The following is a 23095-nucleotide window of genomic DNA, read 5'->3' as shown; positions in this document are numbered from 1 at the left end:
CTACTCCTCCATTCTTGCTTCCTGGGGTCCTATTCCCGAATAAACCACCCACAGGTCAGACTTTGTTGTAGATGTTACTTTTGGGGGATTACAGGCTAAGGCATTAGATGTGCAGTTTCAAACACAGAGTTTATTTAAACATTATGCCATGAGTTTAAGATGGATATATATATGTAATTTATATTTATGTTAATTATAATGTATATGCATATGTATTAATATATATATACATACATATAAGTTTTATATTTATATATATATTCCTTCATCCCTGCTGTCTTCTAAGATCTCCTTGTATCAGAGGGGCATGTCCCAGAATCCTTCGCCAGCCAGGTTCTGATTTAGACTCTCAATGAGAGGACTCATACATGACTGGAAATCAGGGAGAAGCAGAAGAAAGTATTGCTTCTCTAGCACTGATGAGCAAGGGTGTGTAGGTGAATGTGAAGTTCTGCACCATATGGTTATTGTAAAGTTTCGTAGCAGCTTCTGTAGAGTCACATGCAACTGCAAGAAACAGTACAGAGAAATCTTGTGTATAGTTTACCATTTCCCCCAATGGTAATGTTTGTAAGATAGTAGTATAATATCACAACTACGATATTGACATTGATACAACTCACCGATACTATTCAGCATTCCCTAGTTCTGCTTGCACTAATTTGTGAGAGTGTGTTTAGTTCTATGCAATTTATTAACATTTAGAGTATACAGTTCAATGGTTTTTAGTATATTCACGGAGCTTTGCAACCTTCACTACTATCTAATTCTAGAACATTTTCATCAATCCCAAAAGAAACCCTGTACCTATTAGCTGTCACTCCATCCCTCCCTCCAGCTATACTTTCTCTATGGATTTGTCTATTCTGGACATTTTATATAAATGGAATAATACAACATGTGATCTTTTGTGACTGCCTTATTTCATGTAGCATGAATAACATTTTTAAGATTCATTCATGTTGCAGCAGGTATCAGTACTTTGTTCCTTTTGATTGCAGAATAATATTCCATTGTATAGGTATAGCACATTATTTTATCCATTCATCAGATGATAACATTTGGGTTGTCTCCACTTTTGGATTACTGTCATTAATGCTGCTATGAACATTGATGTGCAAGTTTTAGTGTGGACTTAACATTTTCATTTCTCTTTGGTGTATACCTTTGAGTCGTAATTGCTGAGTCATGTACTAACTCTATGTTTAACATTTCCAATAACTTCCCAACTGTTTTTCAAAGTGGCTGTACCATTTTACATTCCTACCAGCAATGTCTGAGGGTTCGAGTTTTCTCACATGCTGGCCAAAACCCGTTACTGTCTGCCTTTTTGATAGTTCTGTACAATCTTACCACATACGGTAGGTTTGTGTATCCACCACCTTGGTAAAGATCCTGAACAGTAGCATCACCGCAAAGATCCCTCATGTTGCCTTTTAAAAGCTTATCCACCTCCTTTTTGTGCTGCACCCTCTTCATCCCACCAACACCTGGCAATCACTGATTTGTTCTCAATCTCTAAGATTTTGTCATTTCAAAAATGTTGTATACAATGGAATCACACACTAATTAACCTTTTGGGACTGACTTTTTTCACTCAGTGTAATTCCCTGGAAATTCATCCAAGTAGTTGCATGTATCAATACTTGGTTTCTTTTTATCCCTGACTAGTGTTCTGTGGTCTGAAGGCCTCCTGGTTTAAGTAGTCACTCATTGAAGGACATCTGGGTTGTTTCCAGTGTTTGGCTGTTATGAATAGTGCTTCTATAAACATACATGTACAGGATTTTGTGTGAACATAAGTCTTCATTTCTCTGGGATAAAGGTCCAAGAGTGCCATTTCTGGGTTGTATGGTCAACAAACGTTTAGATTTATTAAAAATTGCTGAATTGGGGCTTCCCTGGTGGCGCAGTGGTTGAGAGTCCGCCTGCCGATGCAGGGGACACGGGTTCGTGCCCCGGTCCGGGAAGATCCCACATGCCGCGGAGCAGCTGGGCCTGTGAGCCATGGCCGCTGAGCCTGCGCATCTGGAGCCTGTGCTCCGCAACAGGAGAGGCCACAACAGTGAGAGGCCCGTGTACCGCAAAAAAAAAAAAAATTGCTGAATTGTTTTCCAAAGTGGCTGTGCCAGTTTACATTCTCACCAACCATGTATGAGTAATCCAGTTTCTCTGCCTCTTCAGTAGCATTTTGTACTGTCACTCTGTTGTTTATTGTATCTTTACCTAACCTTTGCTTCTTGTACTTTTGTCTATGTGAAATTTCAAAACTTTACCTTGTTAAAAAAAGACCTCTTTTCATTCAATGGCAGTGATCTTATGTTATGGTTAGGAAAGTCTTTTAAACTCTGATAGTATGAAAATGATTTCTTCTGATATTTTTATAGAGAGGCAAGTAGGCTAGAGGAGTTGAGAATGGTTGGAAGGCTCTCTGCAGTGAGATTTGCTCTATTCCTGTCCTGCTCCACCACTTGCTGTAGCGCCCACTTTTGTTGACATGCTCCTCCAAACTTTTCTCTTTTCTTGAATGATAACTCCTGTCCTTCAGCTGTTACTTAGGTGATGTTTTTTCATTCTGTTTGCATCCTGGTCAGTCTCTGCTAGAGGTTCTCCAGCTTGGCAATGTCTATCTCAAGATGACATACCCAGACCTGAGCACTCCACTCCAGATACATTTTGACAGTGCAGAGAAAATGGGTCTTAACCTGAGCTGTTCTGCACACCATCAATGTTAGCCAAATTTCCAGTGACTTTTGGAGGCAACTGTGTTAACCGCTTGGCCATTGTTAAACTTATAAAAGCAAAACCTCATCATTTTCACGTGAACTGCTGTTAACCTGAACTCTTCCATCCTACATTTCTGCATATAATTTAATGATCATTATCTGTTCCTGGGGTAGTTCCTTTGATTAATGTATAGGGATCCTATTTATTCATATTAATGCTTTTCATCTTAGATTCTATTTTGCCTTATAAAAATATTACTGTATTAGAAGTTTTCTGTGAAGATTTTTCCTGCATTTCTTTTGCTTTTACATTATTGTTGGATTTCCCAGTACTATTTGGGGATTACTCTTGTATATAGTGCATTGCTGTTTTTTTAAAAATACTATTTGATACTCTGAATTGTAACAGGTAAGCTTATTCGTTTATATTTGCTGAAAAACTGGTATAATTAGACTCATTTATGTCATCTATTTTGGGATTTTGTCATTCCTTCTTTTCTCCTTTCTTATTTTCTGCTTGATTTTAAAAGTTCCCATTCTTTTCTCTTCCTGTTTGCAAATTACAGATTATATTTCCAGTTTCTAAGTGCTTATCCTTAACAGTGTTAACATTTCTTCCTAATATTTTAAAGCCTAAATTTATTTAATATCTTTATGCTATTCCCATTCTACATTTCTTCTGTTCTTTCTTTAACCTCAGGGCAGAGCTTTATATTTTTCTGATTAAAAATAATCTTATTAGTTTCGATTCATTCTGCTAGGCTGCTGAGTGATTGTGAGGTCCTGATCCTGTCCTCTAAGTCCTCTTTCTGCTTTGTGTGGCCTTCAATTTTAATATGCATGAGTTTATTGAAGTCAATAATAAAAAAAAACCTTAAACAGTCAGAGCTGGATTCAGGGCCCTTTGTTTCCCATTTAGGAACTCCATGCCTTGCAGATGGAGGAGTGGGGAGTCACACATGAAAATCCACTCTCCTGAATCCTATGAGCTGTGTCTGACTGTGACCAGCTTTCTGTCCCTGGACTAGTACAAGACGATTTCATCACTTTCCCCCACAAAGTTCTTATCACAGACGCTCCATCGTTCAAGGCTGACTGTTGATTAAAATTAATTGAGGGAAAGCTGTGCCTCCAGTTTCTCCCTTGGTCTTCTGAGTGATGAACCTGTCAATGATGCAAGGCAGCGATCCATCAGAATCTCAGCCTTTAGTTGAATGAGACAGCTGGCCGATGTCTGGATGAGCCATGTAGCTGTGGTGGGGTGGAGGTGGGGGACTACGTGAGCACAGAAAAGACACAGGTGCCTTCCAGCGTGGTGTGGGTGAATCGTGACAAACGGGAGGCAGGAAACCTGGGTTCTAGTCTTGGCTTCTGCTGATGGTATAAAATATCAGGGGTGGAAAATTCTGTACACTTACACACATACGGATGCTAGACGTGATTTCGTTACCTTGGAGATTTCCCCCACTTTTTAACCCCTTGCCGTCTCTTTTGTTGTCACTCTTCTGTTGAAACTGTCTTCTCCTCCTTGACCAAAACCTCAGAGATTTTTTTTTTTTTTTTCCTAATTCTACAAGTTCTCTTTTGTGTTTAGCACCAGGGACCCTCTGCTTTCTTCCTGAAATTCCTTTCTTTTTTGTTTCTCTGTCACTGCTTTGTCCTGACGTCCCCTGCCCCTTTCCTCTGCTGCTGCCTTCTATTCCTTCCCCTGTTACTTAAATGTGAGCTTCCCCCCGGCACAGCCGCAACTGCCTGCTGGGTGTCTTCCTTCTGCTCTTTAGAAGTCAACATCTGTACCACTTTTTTAGATTCCACATATAAGCAATATCATATCATATTTGTCTTTCTCTGTCTGACTTACTTCACTCAGAATGACAATCTCTTGGTCCATCCATGTTGCTGCAGATGACATTATTTCACTCTTTTTTATGGCTGAGTAATATTCCATTGTATATATGTACCACGTCTTCTTTATCCATTCCTCTGTTGATGGACATTTTGGTTGCTTCCATGTCCTGGCTCTTGTAAATAGTGCTGCTATGAACATTGGGGTGCAATAAGGACCTACTGTATAGCACGGGGAACTCTTCTCAATACTCTGTGATGACGTATATGGGAAAAGAATCTAAAAAACAGTGGATATATGTATATGTGTAACTGATTCACTTTGCTATACAGCAGAAACTAGCACAACATTGTAAATCAACTATACTCCAATAAAAATTAAAAATAATAAAGGTGTGACTGTGGACAAGCTCCCTTAAAAAAAAAAAAAAAAAAAAAGACTCAACATGCCCCACATGGAATTCTTCACATTATACCCAAAAGGAGTTTATCCTTGATTTCTCTATTTTTCTTGAGAGTCCCATCATTTCCTCAGTGATGCTGACTCAAGATCCCAAGTCCTAGAGTTGGATGCTGACCTGTCTCCAGTCTTCCTAAGTTAAATAAATAGGTACTGAGTGCTGGGTTGTAGGCTTTCCCACTGAAAAGCTCAGGGTCTGGAGGATTGGTGTGAGAACGATGGCTGCAGTCAGTAGGTTCATGTGTTCTGGTAGCCCAGAGACAGGAGAAAGGGGAAGATGGCTCATATCCACGGGGGGTCCCCTAGGTGCCATTTCCTGAGCCAGGCTCTTCATATAGAGCATCTCAGTTGAAGCTTATGACCCTCTGAGGTAGATATTACAGCCAAGGAAATGTAAGTTCAGTGGGGTCAGGGTTATATGACTAATCAGTACTGGAACCAGGATTCAAAATTAGATCTGTTATTTTTTCAGGACAACATTGTTCTCTGGGCTGTCACAGAGGAGGTGACAAAATGAACTTTTAATCATTTACAGATGAACTCTTCTTAGTAGTTCATATGTGGAAAAGAATTCCTATCATAAGGGAAAAGAATAGATTCAGAGGTATGAAAGAGTGTGCCTGAGAGTTCTAAGTAGAAATAAGAAACATAAGTGGGGGAGGAAATTAGCAACATGGGTGGACATAGAGATTACCATACTAAGTGAAGTAAGTCAGACAGAGAAATATCATATCACTTATATGTGGAATCTAAAAAAATGATACAAATGAACTGATTTACAAAACAGAAACAGACTCACAGACTTAGAAAACAAACTTATGGTTACCAAAGGGGAAAGAGGGGGGGGGATAAATTAGGAGGTTGGGATTAACATATATACACTGCTATATATAAAATAGATAATCAACAAGGACCTAGTGTATAGCATAGGGAACTCTACTCAGTATTCTGTAACAAACTATATGAGAAAAGAATCTGAAAAAAGAATAGATATAAATATGTATATGTAAAAATAAAATAAAATAATAAAAATTTTTTAAAAATAAGTGGGGGAGGAAGTTTAGGGAGAGAGACGACATGTCAGCTTTTGGACATGTTGAGTTTGGGGTGTTTATAGGTCAGCGAATAGTAGAAAAGATGAGTCTGGAGTTTAAGAAAGAGATAGGGAATTAGAAATTTAAATTTATGTCATCAGGGGTTAGAGCCATGGAGGCTGTAAAATTATCTAGGTGGGATGGGTAAGGCCAAAACAGAAAATATACGGGCAAGGAACTACGGAGAACAGGAAGATTGAGAGGGAACTGTCAGAGAGGCAGGGGAGCTGCAGGAAACAGCAAATGATGAAAACCAGAGAAGAGTGTCAAGAACGTCAAGGCCAGCAGGGTTCTCACAGGGATAAATGGGATCAAGACTAAAAATGACAATTGAATCTGGCGATTTAGGAGGTCAGTGGAGAAACTGGCGAGAACAGTTTTAATTTGGAGATGGGAGGTGGAATGTAAGTTTCAGGGGGTTGGGACATGAGCAGGGGGTAAAGAGCAGAAAGAATATGGCGGGGGGCTACTCTTTTAGGGTGAGAATGTCCATGTTCTTCTCTCTGTGGTGTCTCCTGCGGTCTTCAAGGCCCAGCTCAAAAGCAATTTCATCTATGAAATTTGCCCCGGCACCGCTTTCCCTCTCTGTGTTTCCAGGTCCTTCTTGCCATCATTGTAACTATAACCACAGTCCGGTCTGTGTTTGTTATCTGAGTCCAGCTTCCAGGACTAGACTGTAAGCTCCTTGAGATGTGAGACCCTCTTCTTGGTGCCACCCATAACATCCAGTCCTGAACACACTGGGTGCTCACTAAGTGCTTTGTACACAGTAGGCACTCATGAAATGTGTGCTGAATTGAGTTATTTAGAGACCAGCATCACAAAAAGCAATGGAAATTCTCGTAATAATTCTGGTGAGGTTTATATACATATGTGTGTGTATATATATATATATATATATTTGTTTTTTTGAGGGCAGGGAATATATGCTGAGTAAATGAAATGGAGCTAGGTTTTCTGATTGGTTTATCTTGACTTAGATAGCGGGATCAACGATTGTTTCAGTACTTTAAATATTTGGTCTACACGGAAGCACACAATTAGCATGAAATTTTGTTCGACTTGTTGTTTTGTTCAGTTTGCTGAAGTTTGTCAACTGATTTATCTAGGAATTTTGCCTTTGTTGAGACATGAGCTTTCAAGGGTTCCCACCAACCTCAGTGCTCTGGATAGATCTTAGAGGTTAGAGGTTATATAGAGGTTATAAAATGGAGAAGGGATACTAACTGAAAAGAGGTGAGTGTTGCTACACAGTGTTCTAGAAATCGCTGGACTTAGACTCAGGATATTTGATGTCTGGTCCCAGCCCTGCTCACGATCAGCCGTGCCGCCTTACTCAGCTGCTTCTCTGGGCCTCGGTTCCACATATGTAACACAAGGCGCTTTAGACAAGATGTATCTAAGATCGCCTTTCCTATTTTAACACTGTATGAATCTGTGAAAAACATTTCTACAGTCATATTCTACAAAATCTTTCCACCTCATGCTTGCTACTTTCCAATATCCATGTGGCAGTGAACATGGAACTGTTGAGGGAGTAAAGCTCAAAACTGGTTCCTTGCCTCCCTCCCCACCATCTTAGTCCTGCCTTGCTGTCGTTCTAAAGAACTAAATGCAACTTGATCGCCCCAGCTTGGTTGTTGAACTGAAAGCTCTGCAGGGAAAAGGACTATGTCTAATCTCCTCCGTGTATCACCCCAGCACCGGTTCTGGATCCCACACGCACTGTTCAGCCTGTTTGCTTAACGGTCTGTTTGATTTGCTTGACTGTGTCGAATCTGTGTGGGAACCTCTTGAAGGTGAATCTCTCAGCTTGGCAGGTAATTCATGATTCCTATTTGTTGCTATTGATTTTAATTAGGTACTGTATTTCTCTAAATATTCTACATAGACTCAGAAACTTCCAAAAGCACAAGGGATAGATATAGACATAGATACTTAAGATTGAAAATAAAAACCAGAAGAACAGAAGAAAATCCCCAGCAGTGACTCTCTCTTGTATTTTTGCAATCACAATTTGGGTGACAGCTCCTGCTGCTTCTGGCTTCCTGAGTTCTGAGCAATTTCTCAGTTGGGTTCTGGGAGTTAAGTAGGGGTGAGTGGATGGTAAGAGCCTTCTTATCTGATGTGACAGAACTGGTAGTTGTTTTAATGTAAGGACCGGTTAAAAATGGGCATCTGAGGGCTTCCCTGGTGGCGCAGTGGTTGAGAGTCCGCCTGCCGATGCAGGGGACACAGGTTCATGCCCCGGTCCGGGAAGATCCCACATGCTGCGGAGCGGCTGGGCCCGTGAGCCATGGCCGCTGAGCCTGTGCGTCCGGAGCCTGAGCTCCGCAACAGGAGAGGCCACACCAGTGAGAGGCCCGCGTACCGCAAAAAAAAAAAAAAAAAAAAAAAAAAAAATGGGCATCTGAATAAAATGATGCATGCACAGCTCAAACATTTTATTTCAGTCTAAAAACCTCTGAATGGGAGACTTCCCTGATGGTGCAGTGGTTAAGAATCCGCCTGCCAGTGTAGGGGACACAGGTTCGCACCCTGGTTGGGAAGATCCCACATGCCACGGAGCGACTAAGCCCGTGTGCCACAACTACTGAGCCTGCGCTCTAGAGCCCACGAGCCACAACTACTGAGCCCACGTGCCTAGACCCATGCTCTGCAACAAGAGAAGCCACCGCAGTGAGAAGCCCATGCACCGCAACGAAGAGTAGCCCCCACTCACCACAACTAGAGAAAGCCCGCGCGCAGCAATGAAGACCCAATGCAGCCAAAAAAAACAAAAAAAAACCAAAAAAAAAACTTGTGAATGCATATTTCTTTCTCAATCTTTTGACTGAGGGTCAAGGCCTTACTCTTCCATACACATGCTTTCTCAAGGGGGAGGGGAAACCTAGATCGTTGCAAAGCAGTCTGAGCACAGAATCCTGGATATTTATAGTAATTTCACTAGGCTTTTTTTTTTTTTTTTTTTGCTTTACAATGGTATGCTAGTTTCTGCTTTATAACAAAGTGAATTAGCTATACATATACATATATCCCCATATCCCCTCCCTCTTGCATCTCCCTCTCTCCCACCCTCCCTATCCCATCGCTCCAGGTGGACACAAAGCACTGAGCTGATCTCCTTGTGCTATGCGGCTGCTTCCCGCTGCTTCCCACTAGTTATCTATTTTACATTTGGTAGTATATACAAGTCCACGCCACTCTGTCACTTCGTCCCAGCTTACCCTTCCCCCTCCCTGTGTCCTTAAGTCCATTCTCTAGTAGTTCTGTGTCAACTTCATCTAATTAAACACAGCTTGAGAATCTTTCTATAGTTTTCAACCTAATTTGCAGAGAATTAACTCTCTTTTGTAACTCATATTTCATCAATGTTTATATTTAGTTATATAATTTCCATAGCATTTAAAACTGTTAACAGCAAAGCAATCTACAGATTCATTGCAATCCCTATCAAACTACCACTGGCATTTTTCACAGAACTAGAACAAAAAACTTCACAATTTGTACGGAAACACAAAAGACTCCGAAGCCAAAGCAATCTTGAGAAAGAAAAACAGAGCTGGATGAATCAGGCTCCCTGACTTCAGACTATACTACAAAGCTACAGTAATCAATACAGTATGTTACTGGCACAAAAACAGAAATATAGATCAATGGAACAGGATAGAAAGCCCAGAGATAAACCCATGCACATATAGTCACCTTATCTTTACTAAAGGAGGCAAGAATATACAGTGGAAAAAAGACAGCCTCTTCAATAAGTGGTGCTGGAGGGGGGAATCGGGAAGATGGCAGAAGAGTAAGATGCGGAGATCACCTTCCTCCCCACAGATACATCAGAAATACATCTACACGTGGAACACCTCCTACAGAACACCTACTGAACGCTGGCAGAAGACCTCAGACCTCCCAAAATGCAAGAAAGTCCCCACGTACCTGGGTAGGGCAAAAGAAAAGAGAATAAACAGAGACAATAGAGACGAGACCTGCACCAGTGGGATGGAGCTGTGAAGGAGGAAAGGTTTCCACACACTAGGAAGCCCCGTTGTGGGTGGAGACTGCGGGTGGTGGAGGGGGAAGCTTTGGAGCCGCGGAGGAGAGCACAGCAATGGGTGCGGGGGGCAAGGAGGGGAGATCCCCACACAGAGGATCAGGGCCGACTGGCACTCACCAGCCCGAGAGGCTTGTCTGCTCACCCACCGGGGCGGGCGGGGCTGGGAGTTGAGGCTCGGGCTTTGGTCGGAGCGCAGGGAGAGGACTGGGGTTGGCGGCGTGAACACAGCCTGCAGGGGATTAGTACGCCACGGCTAGCCAGGAGGGAGTCCGGGGAAAAGTCTGGACCTGCCAAAGAGGCAAGAGACTTTTTCTTCCCTCTTTGTTTCCTGGTGCGTGAGGAGAGGGGATAAAGAGCGCTGCTTAAACGAGCTTCAGAGACGGGCGTGAGCCGCGGCTAAAAGTACGGACCCCCAAAATGGGCATGAGACGCTAAGGCTGCTGCTGCCACCACCAAGAAGCTTGTGTGTGAACACAGGTCACTATCCACACCTCCCAGCCGGGGAGCCTGTGCAGCCCGCCACTGCCAGGGTCCCGGCATCCAGGGACAACGTCCCTGGGAGAATGCATGGCGCGCCTCAGGCTGGTGCAACATCACGCCGGCCTCTGTCACTGCAGGCTCGCCCCGCATCCGTACCCCTCCCTCCCCCCAGCCTGAGTGAGCCAGGTCCCCCGAATCAGTGGCTCCTTTAACCCCGTCCTGTCTGAGCGAAGAACAGATGCCCTCTGGCGACCTACACGCAGAGGTGGGGCCAAATCCAAAGCTGAGCCCCGGGAGCTATGTGAACAAAGAAGGGAAAGGGAAAACTCTCCCAGCAGCCTCAGAAGCAGCGGATGAAAGCTCCACAATCAACTTGATGTACCTGCATCTGTGGAATACATGAATGGACAACGAATCATCCCAAATTGAGGAGGTGGACTTTGAGAGCAAGATTTATTATTTTTTCCCCTTTTCCTCTTTTTGTGAGTGTGTATGTGTATGCTTCTGTGTGAGATTTTGTCTGTATAGCTTTGCTATCACCATTTGTCCTAGGGTTCTATCTGTCCGCTTTTTTTTTTCCTTTTAAAAAATTTTTTTCTTAATAATTATTTTTTATTTTAATAACTTTATTTTATTTTATCTTACTTTATTTTATTTTATCCTATTTTATTTTATTTTATCCTCTTTCCTCTTTCTTTCTTTCTTTCCTTTCACTCTGTCTCCCTCCCACCCACCCTCCCTCCCTCTCTCTCTCTCTCTCTCTCTCTCTCTCTCTCTCTCTCTCTCTCTCCCTCTCTCCTTTTTCTCCCTTTTATTCTGAGCCATGTGGATGAAAGGTTCTTGGTGCTCCAGCCAGGAATCAGTGCTGTGCCTCTGAGGTGGGAGAGCCAACTTCAGGACACTGGTCCACAAGAGACCTCCCAGCTCTACATAATATCAAACAGCGAAAATCTCCCAGAGATCTCCATCTCAACACCAGCACCCAGCTTCACTCAATGACCAGCAAGCTACACTGCTGGACACCCTATGCCAAACAACTAGCAAAACAGGAACACAACCCCACCCATTAGAAGAGAGGCTGCCTAAAATCATAATAATCCATGGACACCTCAAAACATACGACCAGACATGGACCTGCCCACCAGAAAGACAAGATCCAGCCTCATCCACCAGAACACAGGCACTAGTCCCCTCCACCAGAAACCTACACAACCCACTAAAACAACTTTAGCCACTGGGGACAGACACCAAAAACAATGAGAACTTCGAACCTGCAGCCTGCAAAAAGGAGACCCCAAACACAGTAAGATAAGCAAAATGAGAAGACAGAAAAACACACAGCAGATGAAGGAGCAAGATAAAAACGCACCAGACCTAACAAATGAAGAGGAAATAGGCAGTCTACCTGAAAAAGAATTCAGAATAATGATAGTAAACATGATCCAAAATCTTGGAAATAGAATAGACAAAATGCAAGAAACATTTAACAAGGACCTAGAAGAACTAAAGAGGAAACAAGCAATGATGAACAACAGAATAAATGAAATTAAAAATACTCTAGATGGGATCAATAGCAGAATAACTGAGGCAGAAGAACGGATAAGTGACCTGGGAGATAAAATAGTGGAAATAACTACTGCAGAGCAGAATAAAGAAAAAGGAACAAAAGGAACTGAGGACAGTCTCAGAGGCCTGTGGGACAACATTAAATGCACCAGCATTTGAATTATAGGGGTTCCAGAAGAAGAAGAGAAAAAGAAAGGGACTGAGAAAATATTTGAAGAGATTATAGTTGAAAACTTCCCTAATATGAGAAATGAAATAGGTAACCAAGTGCAGGAAGCACAGAGAGTCCCATACAGGATAAATCCAAGGAGAAACACGCCAAGACACATATTAATCAAACTGTCAAAAATTAAATACAAAGAAAACATATTAAAAGCAGCAAGGGAAAAACAACAAATAACACACAAGAGAATCCCTATAAGGTTAACAGCTCATCTTTCAGCAGAAACTCTGCAAGCCGGAAGGGAGTGGCAGGACATATTTAAAGTGATGAAGGAGAAAAGCCTGCAACCAAGATTACTCTACCCAGCAAGGATCTCATTCAGATTTGATGGAGAAATTAAAACCTTTACAGACAAGCAAAAGCTGAGAGAGTTCAGCACCACCAAACCAGCTTTACAACAAATGCTAAAGGAACTTCTCTAGGCAAGAAACACAAGAGAAGGAAAAGACCTACAATAACAAACCCAAAACAATTAAGAAAATGGGAATAGGAACATACATATCGTTAATTACCTTAAACGTGAATGGATTAAATGCTCCCACCAAAAGACACAGGCTGGCTGAATGGATACGAAAACAAGACCCATATGTATGCTGTCTACAAGAGACCCACTTCAGACCTAGAGACACATACAGACTGAAAGTGAGGGGATGGAAAAAGATATTCCATGCAAATGGAAACCAAAAGAAAGCTGGAGTAGCAATTCTCATATCAGACAAAATAGACTTTAAAGTAAAGACTACTAGAAGAGACAAAGAAGGACACTACATAATGATCAAGGGATCAATCCAAGAAGAAGATATAACAATTGTAAATATTTATGCACCCAACATAGGAGCACCTCAATACATAAGGCAAACAAAATTGATAAACCATTAGCCAGACTCATCAAGAAAAAAAGGAAGAAGACTCAAATCAATAGAATTAGAAATGAAAAAGGAAAAGTAACAACTGACACTGCAGAAATACAGAAGATCATGAGAGATTACTACAAGCAACTCTATGCCAATAAAATGGACAACCTGGAAGAAATGGACAAATTCTTAGAAAAGCACAACCTGCCAAGACTGAATCAGGAAGAAATAGAAAATATGAGCAGACCAACCACAAGCACTGAAATTGAAACTGTGATTAAAAATCTTCCAACAAACAGAAGCCCAGGACCAGATGGCTTCACAGGCAAATTCTATCAAACATTTAGAGAAGAGCTAACACCTATCCTTCTCAAACTCTTCCAAAATATAGCAGAGGGAGGAACACTCCCAAACTCATTCTACAAGGCCACCATCACCCTGATACCAAAACCAGACAAGGATGTCACAAAGAAAGAAAACTACAGGCCAATATCACTGATGAACATAGATGCAAAAATCCTCAACAAAATACTAGCAAACAGAATCCAACAGCACATTAAAAGGATCATACACCATGATCAAGTGGGGTTTATTCCAGGAATGCAAGGATTCTTCAATATACGCAAATCAGTCAACGTGATACACCATATTAACAAATTGAAGGAGAAAAACCATATGATCATCTCAAAAGATGCAGAGAAAGCTTTCGACAAAATTCAACACCCCTGTATGATAAAACCCTGCAGAAAGTAGGCATAGAGGGAACTTTCCTCAACATAATAAAGGCCATATATGACAAACCCACAGCAAACATCATCCTCAATGGTGAAAAACTGAAAGCATTACCACTAATATCAGGAACAAGGCAAGGTTGCCCACTCTCAGTACTCTTATTCAACATAGTTTTGGAAGTGTTAGTCACAGCAATCATAGAAGAAAAGGAAATAAAAGGAATCCAAATCAGAAAAGAAGAAGTAAAGCTGTCACTGTTTGCAGGTGACATGATACTGTACATAGAGAATCCTAAAGATGCTACCAGAAAACTAGAGCTAATCAATGAATTTGGTAAAGTAGCAGGATACAAAATTAATGCACAGAAATCTCTGGCATTCCTATACACTAATGATGAAAAATCTGAAAGTGAAATCAAGAAAACACTCCCATTTACCATTGCAACAAAAAGAATAAAATATCTAGGAATAAACCTACCTAAGGAGACAAAAGACCTGTATGCAGAAAATTATAAGACACTGATGAAAGAAATTAAAGATGATACAAATAGATGGAGAGATATACCATGTTCTTGGATTGGAAGAATCAACATTGTGAAAATGACTCTACTACCCAAAGCAATCTACAGATTCAATGCAATCCCTATCAAACTACCACTGGCATTTTTCACAGAACTGGAACAAAAAAAGTCACAATTTGTATGGAAACATAAAAGACCCCGAATAGCCAAAGCAATCTTGAGAACGAAAAACGGAGCTGGAGGAATCAGGCTCCCTGACTTCAGATTATACTACAAAGCTACAGTAATCAAGACAGTATGGTACTGGCACAAAAACAGAAAGATAGATCAATGGAAAAGGATAGAAAGCCCAGAGATAAACCCACGCACATATGGTCACCTTATCTTTGATAAAGGAGGCTGGAATGTACAGTGGAGAAAGGACAGCCTCTTCAATAAGTGGTGCTGGGAAAATTGGACAGGTACGTGTAAAAGTATGAGATTAGATTACTCCCTAACACCATACACAAAAATAAGCTCAAAATGGATTAAAGACCTAAATGTAAGGCCAGAAACTATCAAACTCTTAGAGGAAAACATAGGCAGAACACTCTATAACATAAATCACAGCAAGATCGTTTTTGACCCACCATCCAGAGAAATGGAAATTAAAAACAAAAATAAACAATTGGGAGCTAATGAAACTTCAAAGCTTTTGGACAGCAAAGGAAACCATAAACAAGATGAAAAGACAACCCTCAGAATGGGAGAAAATATTTTCAAATGAAGCAACTGACAAAGGTTAATCTCCAAAATTTACAAGCAGCTCATGCAGCTCAATAACCAAAAAACAGCCCAATCGATAAATGGGCAGAAGACCTAAATAGACATTTCTCCAAAGACGATATACAGACCGCCAACAAACACATGAAAGAATGCTCGACATCATTATTCATTAGAGAAATGCAACTCAAAACTATAATGAGATATCATCTCACACCAGTCAGAATGGCCATCATCAAAAAATCTAGAAACAATAAATGCTGGAGAGGGTGTGGAGAAAAGGGAACACTCTTGCACTGCTGGTGGGAATGTGAATTGGTACAGCCACTATGGAGAATAGTATGGAGATTCCTTAAAAAACTAAAAATAGACCTACCATATGACCCAGAAATCCCACTACTGGGTATATACCCTGAGAAAACCATAATTCAAAAAGAGTCATGTACCAAAATGTTCCCTGCATCTCTATTTACAATAGCCAGGAGATGTAAACAACGTAAGTGTCCACCATCGGATGAATGGATAAAGAAGATGTGGCACATACATACAATGGAATATTACTCAGCCATAAAAAGAAACGAAATTGAGCTATTTGTAATGAGGTGGATGGACCTAGAGTGTGTCATACAGAGTGAAGTAAGTCAGAAAGAGAAAGACAAATACCGTATGCTGACACATATATATGGAATTTAAGAAAAAATAATGTCATGAAGAACCTAGGGGTAAGACAGGAATAAAGACACAGACCTACTAGAGAATGGACTTGAGGATATGGGGAGGGGGAATGGTAAGCTGCGACAAAGTGAGAGAGAGGCATGGACATATACACACTACTAAACGTAAAATAGATAGCTAGTGCGAAGCAGCCGCATAGCACAGGGAGATCAGCTCGGTGCTTTTTGACCACCTAGAGACGTGGGATAGGGAGGGTGAGAGTGAGGCAGACGCGAGAGGGAAGACATATGGGGACATATGTATATGTATAACTGATTCATTTTGTTATAAAGCAGAAACTAACACACCATTGTAAAGCAATTATACTCCAATAAAGATGTTACAAAAATAAATAAATAAAACTGTTAACAGGCTAAGGAATGGATTCAACATGCTCTTGGTTGGCACAGGATACAACAGGTAGGCCCAAAGGCATGAGGGCTTCTACAAGTGGCCTCTTAGCCACATGCCTGGATTGTGCCACGGGCATCAGCCACCGTGCTTTGGAGAGTGATTGGACTGTGTTTGTTCATCTGGTGATTTGTTTAATGGAGATCCCTTACAAGAGCATGGGCTGTTCCTTTGAAGTATCACTTCAGCCAAAAACCCAGAGATACTCTTGATCTTGTTGCAGGTCCTGCTCCAAATAGACAAAGCTGATTTTTGTCTGCTGCTTACCCTATTGATTGAGCACACTCAGGGGTTGATCTTCTTCCTCTCATTTGTGTAGTCTGCTCATGGGCAGGTACAGCTGTCTCAATGCTTCTTAGGCACCGAGATTATTAAGATCGTCTTGGACAAATCTTTATCATTGTCACTCCGGTGATAAATATTTCACTGTACTTACAAATGGGAGGTATTGTGTAAGATGCTGAGAATGCAGAACATCAATTGTGGTCCCTGCTCTTAAGAAGCATGAAGTCTAGTTGGAGAGGAAGTGTGCTTATGTGTACGTATATACACACCTAGGGAAAGAAAATAGTATGGCTAATATATGCAAGTTACCAAATGAGTTGGATAGATAGTAAAGGCTACAGGAATTCAGATGGACTGAATGTTACAGTCCTAATCATGTTTACAAAAAGGGCATAATTCACGCTTGTCATATTGTGACCTATTTGGACATAGGTAAGAGCACTGGACTTGGACCGGGACATTCCAAGTGGGGAAGCGACAAGGGAATGGACACATCACTGGGTGGGAGCAGATGCAAAGTGAGATCCACATCATGTGCTGGGAAAAGCCCAACCCAGAAGGTAGAAGTTAGTGTTCTGAGCATCTGTGTGCAGGCCGGAGGTGCTCAGGCCAGAGGCGCTAACAGACACGCTATCCTGTCATGGGGCTTCTGGGGGCCAATGTACAATATTGAGGCAGGCAGGTGAGATTGTCTGAGGAGACAGGGATCAAGCCACAGTGCAGGGTTCATGGGGGCTGCGGCCTACATGTAACTTAGCCCCACATATTGAACAAATTGAGCACTCTTGACATTAGACATTTCACCAAGGAAGGGAGGCTGAATTGTTTTGAATCTAGAAAGTGGCACAAACCTTCCACTTGTCACTGTCTCCCGCTCCTAGTCTAGGAAAGAAAACTTTTACAGTTTGAGCTTTTCCCCCTGAGAATGCATGTGACCAGTGGAAGATGTGGCTTCTTCTGGGCCAGTGTTTGTCTGCTCTGGGCTCCTGACAATCTCCTGTTTAAGGAAGAACTTAAGGGAGCTGTCGTAGTCTCAGAGTACCATCTGAAAAGGATGGATGGAGTATGTCATCTCCATAGGCTCGCTCCGTGATGATCAATCAATTCTGTTCAAAACAGGACTGGTTGGCTTCCCTGGTGGCGCAGTGGTTGAGAGTCTGCCTGCCGATGCAGGGGACGCGGGTTCGTGCCCCGGTCCGGGAGGATCCCCCATGCCACGGAGCGGCTGGGCCTGTGAGCCATGGCCGCTGAGCCTGCGCGTCCGGAGCCTGTGCTCCACAATGGGAAAAACCAGGACTGGTCAACCCCTCCTCAGAAGCAAAAGTAAACTCTTTCTTAAGCCTGTCTTTTCCTAAGACAGAAGAATGGTTATCTAATTATTATCTTCTTCACCAGTTTACCTTATCCAATAAAGCCTTTGTCCCAAACTAGAAATCGAAATCTGTTTCTAGCTGGGTCTCGTTGATTCGTGCACACTTTCTCTGATTCCTTTTTTGTTTTAAACCAAATCAGAAACTCAGTATCTAACTGTAAACTGAATGATATTATTTCCAAGGTGAAATAATCATAGCCATATTCAGTGGAAAATGCTTTCACACGAGGTGACTCCTGGTTTTCTGTCCCTGCATGTCTCCTGAAGGTGATTGCAAAAAGGATATTAAGAAATTCCGTTATTTTAGGAGCAGGTTTGAGATTAGGTTCTGGTAAGGAACGCCAGGCCTGGAATATTGAATTTTGATTTCTTTTGTCCCACAGTTCACACAAGTAGTTCGTTCCACTGGCCCCTGTTAAGGAGCCGGGCTGGGAGCCCATGGAACCATCTGGATGGCATGTAAATGGCAAAGGAGGCCATTTTGTACCTGCTGGAATCCGTACTTCTCATGGGTGGGCTCACCGGGACTGCACAGTCCTGTGTGGGCTTTGGGGGTCGCATTTCCACGTGGAGTCTGTCATATTGCTTCCTTTTATGTGCCATCTCTGAGTTTCCATCTTTGCCATTAAAGGAACTCTACATCTGTTTGCTGTCTGTCTTGCCCATGAGAATACAAGTCCATGACTATCACAGATATGCCCATACTCTCTGGAACAGAGCCTGCACATCAAGGTACTCAGTAAATATCTGTAGAGTGAAACATTCTCTCATTGTGAATATTGATATATTCCCATCAACCCACTGTCCCCTTGTGTCAACCACACAGTGGGTAGGCAGTCAAGATGCTAGTCATTGGTGGGGAAAGGGTTAAGTGAGGTCTTTTACGATGGCAACACAGGGCCCTGGTGCCACAGGACCTGGGACCTGGACAAGTTATTGAGGTGGGTCAGCTAGGATTCTGTTACCAGAACCAAAACTAGGGGTTTGATTCTGAATTCCCCCATACTAGGGCTTCAAATCCTAGGTGGGCCCCAGTCTTAATATTAGAGCCACTGACCCCAAACTAAGAAGCGATGACTGTTGAGGGATAGAAATCAAGGCAAAGCAGAGCTTTATCTCTTAGCGCTTTTGGGCAATGTAATGCCTCTGAGTTAATTGGAATCAGGCGTCTTTGGTCCTTGTGGGGCTGAGGAACGATTTAGTTGCCAAATGGCTGAATTGTGGACAGATAATTGCTTTTTAAATCTCTTTATTAAGAAAAGAAATTTTTGAACACCTCAATATCCTTTCTGATTGCCTCTGAAAACCGAGTGCTTGATTCCTAACCCTAACCCTAACCCTAACCCAGAATACTGGGAGAAGGGAGCATGCAACCTCCAAATAACTAATTTCAGGCACATAAACAGTCATATTGGCTCATGGCAGCGGGAATATCCTCGTATTTATTCCATTGAATAGAGATTTTTGGTGTCTGCTGTCCTGTTGGTCTCCATGGCTCCACAGGAATGCAGTGACAGACACCCCCTTTCTTTCCTCAAAGGTATGGAGTCTTTGGGCCAATGAGACATATCTCCTAGTTGCAGAGAACCCACCCCCTATCAATCTGGCTTGGATTTATTAAACTCCTTTACTAGGAAATTATGTATCACAGGGACATCAAGGCCGTATATTGTGAGTCCTGTCCTATGTTTCTAACCCCTCTTCTGTGTTTGTACTTCTCTCTGCCCAGAAGTTTTGTGTTTCTCTGAATTCCCAAATCACCTGCTATAAAATGCCCATTTTTCTTCCACAGCTGTTCCCTTGTGTTATTTATAATAGGCCCGGGAGAAAATGTTCATTGAGATCATATAGAGATTATATCAGAGAAGAGAGAGATTTGGCAGTGCTATTTGGAGTTGAAACATTAAAAAATAAAAAGTGCTGAGCAAGGGTGGCAGCAGAAGGTGGGAAGTCCTCTGGTTTGATGACAGGCCTGGGCCACTATTAAATGTATATCCCAGGAGCTTCAGGGGTTGATAATTTTATGTGATAGAATTGTTAAGAATAATCAAGTTAAAATTGCTATTGTCCCTTACTTTTTACCAGGGCTAAAAGAATTAAGTGAATTATCTTTTGAGAAATACGACACAGTAGACCCTTGGGGGAAATGAAAGCTTTCTGCTTGATCTTGTTCAATCAATACAAACTCCAGGGTTCTCTGTTCAATGAAAAAATTCAAAAGACCTCTGGCATTCCCACAAGCTTTCTGAAAACCGTAACATAAATTCTGTGGCAACTGATGGATTTGTTTGCTCCGGAACACTGGCATTCAGTGTGAATTCGACATTTAAAAAGACCTTGGGACAAGTGTCGAGGACACAAGTGGATAAATCCCTTGTTTCTGGAAGTATTAATGATGCCAGTAATAATTCAGAAATTGCTAGGACTAATATTCTCCCTTCAAATTGGGGACGGCTGGTTCCCATAGATTTGCTATTTTAGTTCAAAGATCTGCATAATTCTTTATTGCTCTGAAGCTATGTAGTTCCGTGATGGTTGGAGAAGTTTCTAAGTTTATCAATGCATTTTGAACTCTAACTGAGCTAAGAACATGTCTTGTTTGCAAGACACCAAGTCTGATGTTCAGTATTGTAACCTGTACTCACCCATCCCTCAGTAGGTGCTTCTGCCTATTTCCTCAGGCCAGTAACCTCTGAGCCCATTTTGCTTCCTCTCTCTCCCTAAATATTATTTCTTCTCCCTAAATATCTCTTGAATCTGTTTTCTTCTTCCCATCAGCCTAGGACAAGCTATTTCTCTCTCTTGGACTATTGCAAGAGCCTCTGAGTGTCCTTGCTGCTAATACTGCTCCCTACCTACCCTTAACACAGTCTCTCTAAAGCAACCTGTGTGCTCATTAACAATACAAACTGTTGATGTCCATCCTCGGCCTAAAACATTTTGTGGTTTAAAGTTCTGTATCCTCAACATGGCTTTCAATTATCTGCGTGACCCTACTCCTCCTTGCTTCCCCCAGCTTCGTCCTATTCAGTCTCTCCTTTCTAGCCGGGCTGGCTCTCCTTCAGCAACATGCCAATCTCTTTCCTGTTTTTGGTCCCTGACAGATGTACTTTTCTCTACTAGGAACTCTTTCCCATCTTCCCTTCTCCCCTTCACCTAGGTAACTCCTAGTCAACTTAAAAATTCAGCTTAGACGTGACTTCTGCCATAGAATCTTCCCCATCACTCCAGCTACTCGAGATCACTTGCTTTAAGCCTCTACAAAATGCACTTTGTAGTAGCACAAATCTAATATTTGATTGATGTACACCTATTGGTTGTAAGCTGTATGAAGGCAGGGGTGGGGTCTGTCTCATTCACAGGGCTTGGAACATAGCAGATGCTCAGCAAATATTTGTTGCATGCACAAGGGATCATAGAAATGATGGGTCACCATTCCTTAAATGTGTTTTTCATGTAGAAGAAGCTTAAAAGTATTTTTCGAGGTCTGTGTCTTTCTTCTCTATTTTCATACATAGAAGCTTGTTTTTGTGGCATGGGAATGGGTTAGAGGCATACATCTTATACTGTTTGGGTACTTAATCTCCGAAAAGCCTGGCTTTTAACATGTTGAAATGGACAACCATCCCAAGCCTTTCAGAAATATTGTTGAGTAAAAAGTTCAAGTAAAAGATGAAAAAGGTTGTTGGCCTGCCACCATTCCAGCTATAGAAGCGCTGTTGGTGACTTACCTGAGGCTGAATCTCAGCCTCTGTGTTCATGACACTTTGCTGCCGTAAAAAGAACTAGGTGAGAAATGGTGCTGTGCTGTGGTCACGGGGTTTACTTCAGTGAGATATGGACACCGTTTCATCACATAAAACGCCATGGGTCTTGGCATCTCCAGATTAGCACCAGTTCAGCTTTCGACTGTGATACTTGGCATTTTCAAGTAATTGTTATTGCTTTGGCTCGATAGAAACACTAGCCTCGTTCTTGCCATGGCAGCATCTCCTTGGGTTTTACACGAAGGATTCAATGCAGCTCTAGCCTTTTGAACGCCAGGTGGCGGCTTCAGATGATCATGTGAAAACGGCACTCATCATGTTCCTGGAAGAGTTCAGTGTTTTCATTTATTACCAGCAGGGACATTCAACATCATTAGCATGTCTGAATACCTCAGTAATAAATTTAATCTACATTTTGAGTTGAGAATGATTTGGGGGAGAAATTTTCTTTAGCATGTTTATAATTTTAGCATTTGATTTTAGGAAATACTTTATGTCTACTTACCTGCTCTTCCTGGAAGCACCCTTCATATTAGATTTGCTGAATCAACATTTAATAAATCACCATAGTTCTCAAAACAGTTTTCATGTAAATTGCATTGGTCATCCGTATATTTTCCCTTTATATAGGAAGTAAAGTCTGGATTATTTAGATCATGGTTCACTTGATTGTCCAGTGTCTGGAGTATCAAGATCCCTTGTCTCTCCTTTTCCTTTCTCTTGTCTCTCTCTGCCTTTTGACCTGTTTGCATCTCCACAGGAGGAGGCATAGGGCCATAGAGTCTGTCATGCAGTCAACAGATGCTTATCCTGTGCATGTGCCCAGTACTGTCTCTGCTACATGGAAGCTTGCTGTTCCCCTAGGGAGGTGGTATGCATGAAAAATTGTGATCCATTCAAATGGCTTAGTGTCAGGTTGTGAGTTGGTGGTTCAGACTACATGAGAGGGTTAAGAGGTTGGTAAGACCTAGAAGGGAAGGGCGAAGCTGAGAAGAGGCAGCATCTGAGTTGTAAAGGCTTCAAAGGATGAGGAGATTTGAGCAGAAATAAGATAAAGGGGAGTAGAGCGTCATAGACCTTGAAGGGACCAGTTTTTAGCTGGGGATTTTTGATGGACAAACAGGAGAGATGACTCTGGGGCAGAGTGGGCTAGATTACTTTGATTGTTGGATAGGACCTGACTGTAGAAGGACTTGTAAGAGGATTTTTGGCTTTGTGTGCTAGGCA

General features: G+C 41.9%; 1 protein-coding gene across 2 annotated transcripts in view; it reads left to right on the top strand.

Annotated features, from left to right (window-relative positions):
• THSD7B (thrombospondin type 1 domain containing 7B) overlaps positions 1-23095 on the top strand; it is a 1218744-nt gene that overhangs the window by 119022 nt on the left and 1076627 nt on the right. The window lies entirely within an intron of this gene.

The sequence above is a fragment of the Globicephala melas genome, chromosome 7, assembly GCF_963455315.2.
Source record: "Globicephala melas chromosome 7, mGloMel1.2, whole genome shotgun sequence".
NCBI lineage: Eukaryota > Metazoa > Chordata > Mammalia > Artiodactyla > Delphinidae > Globicephala > Globicephala melas.
The sequence above is the reverse complement of the archived record's forward strand: the minus strand, read 5'-3'. Positions and strand labels throughout refer to the sequence as shown.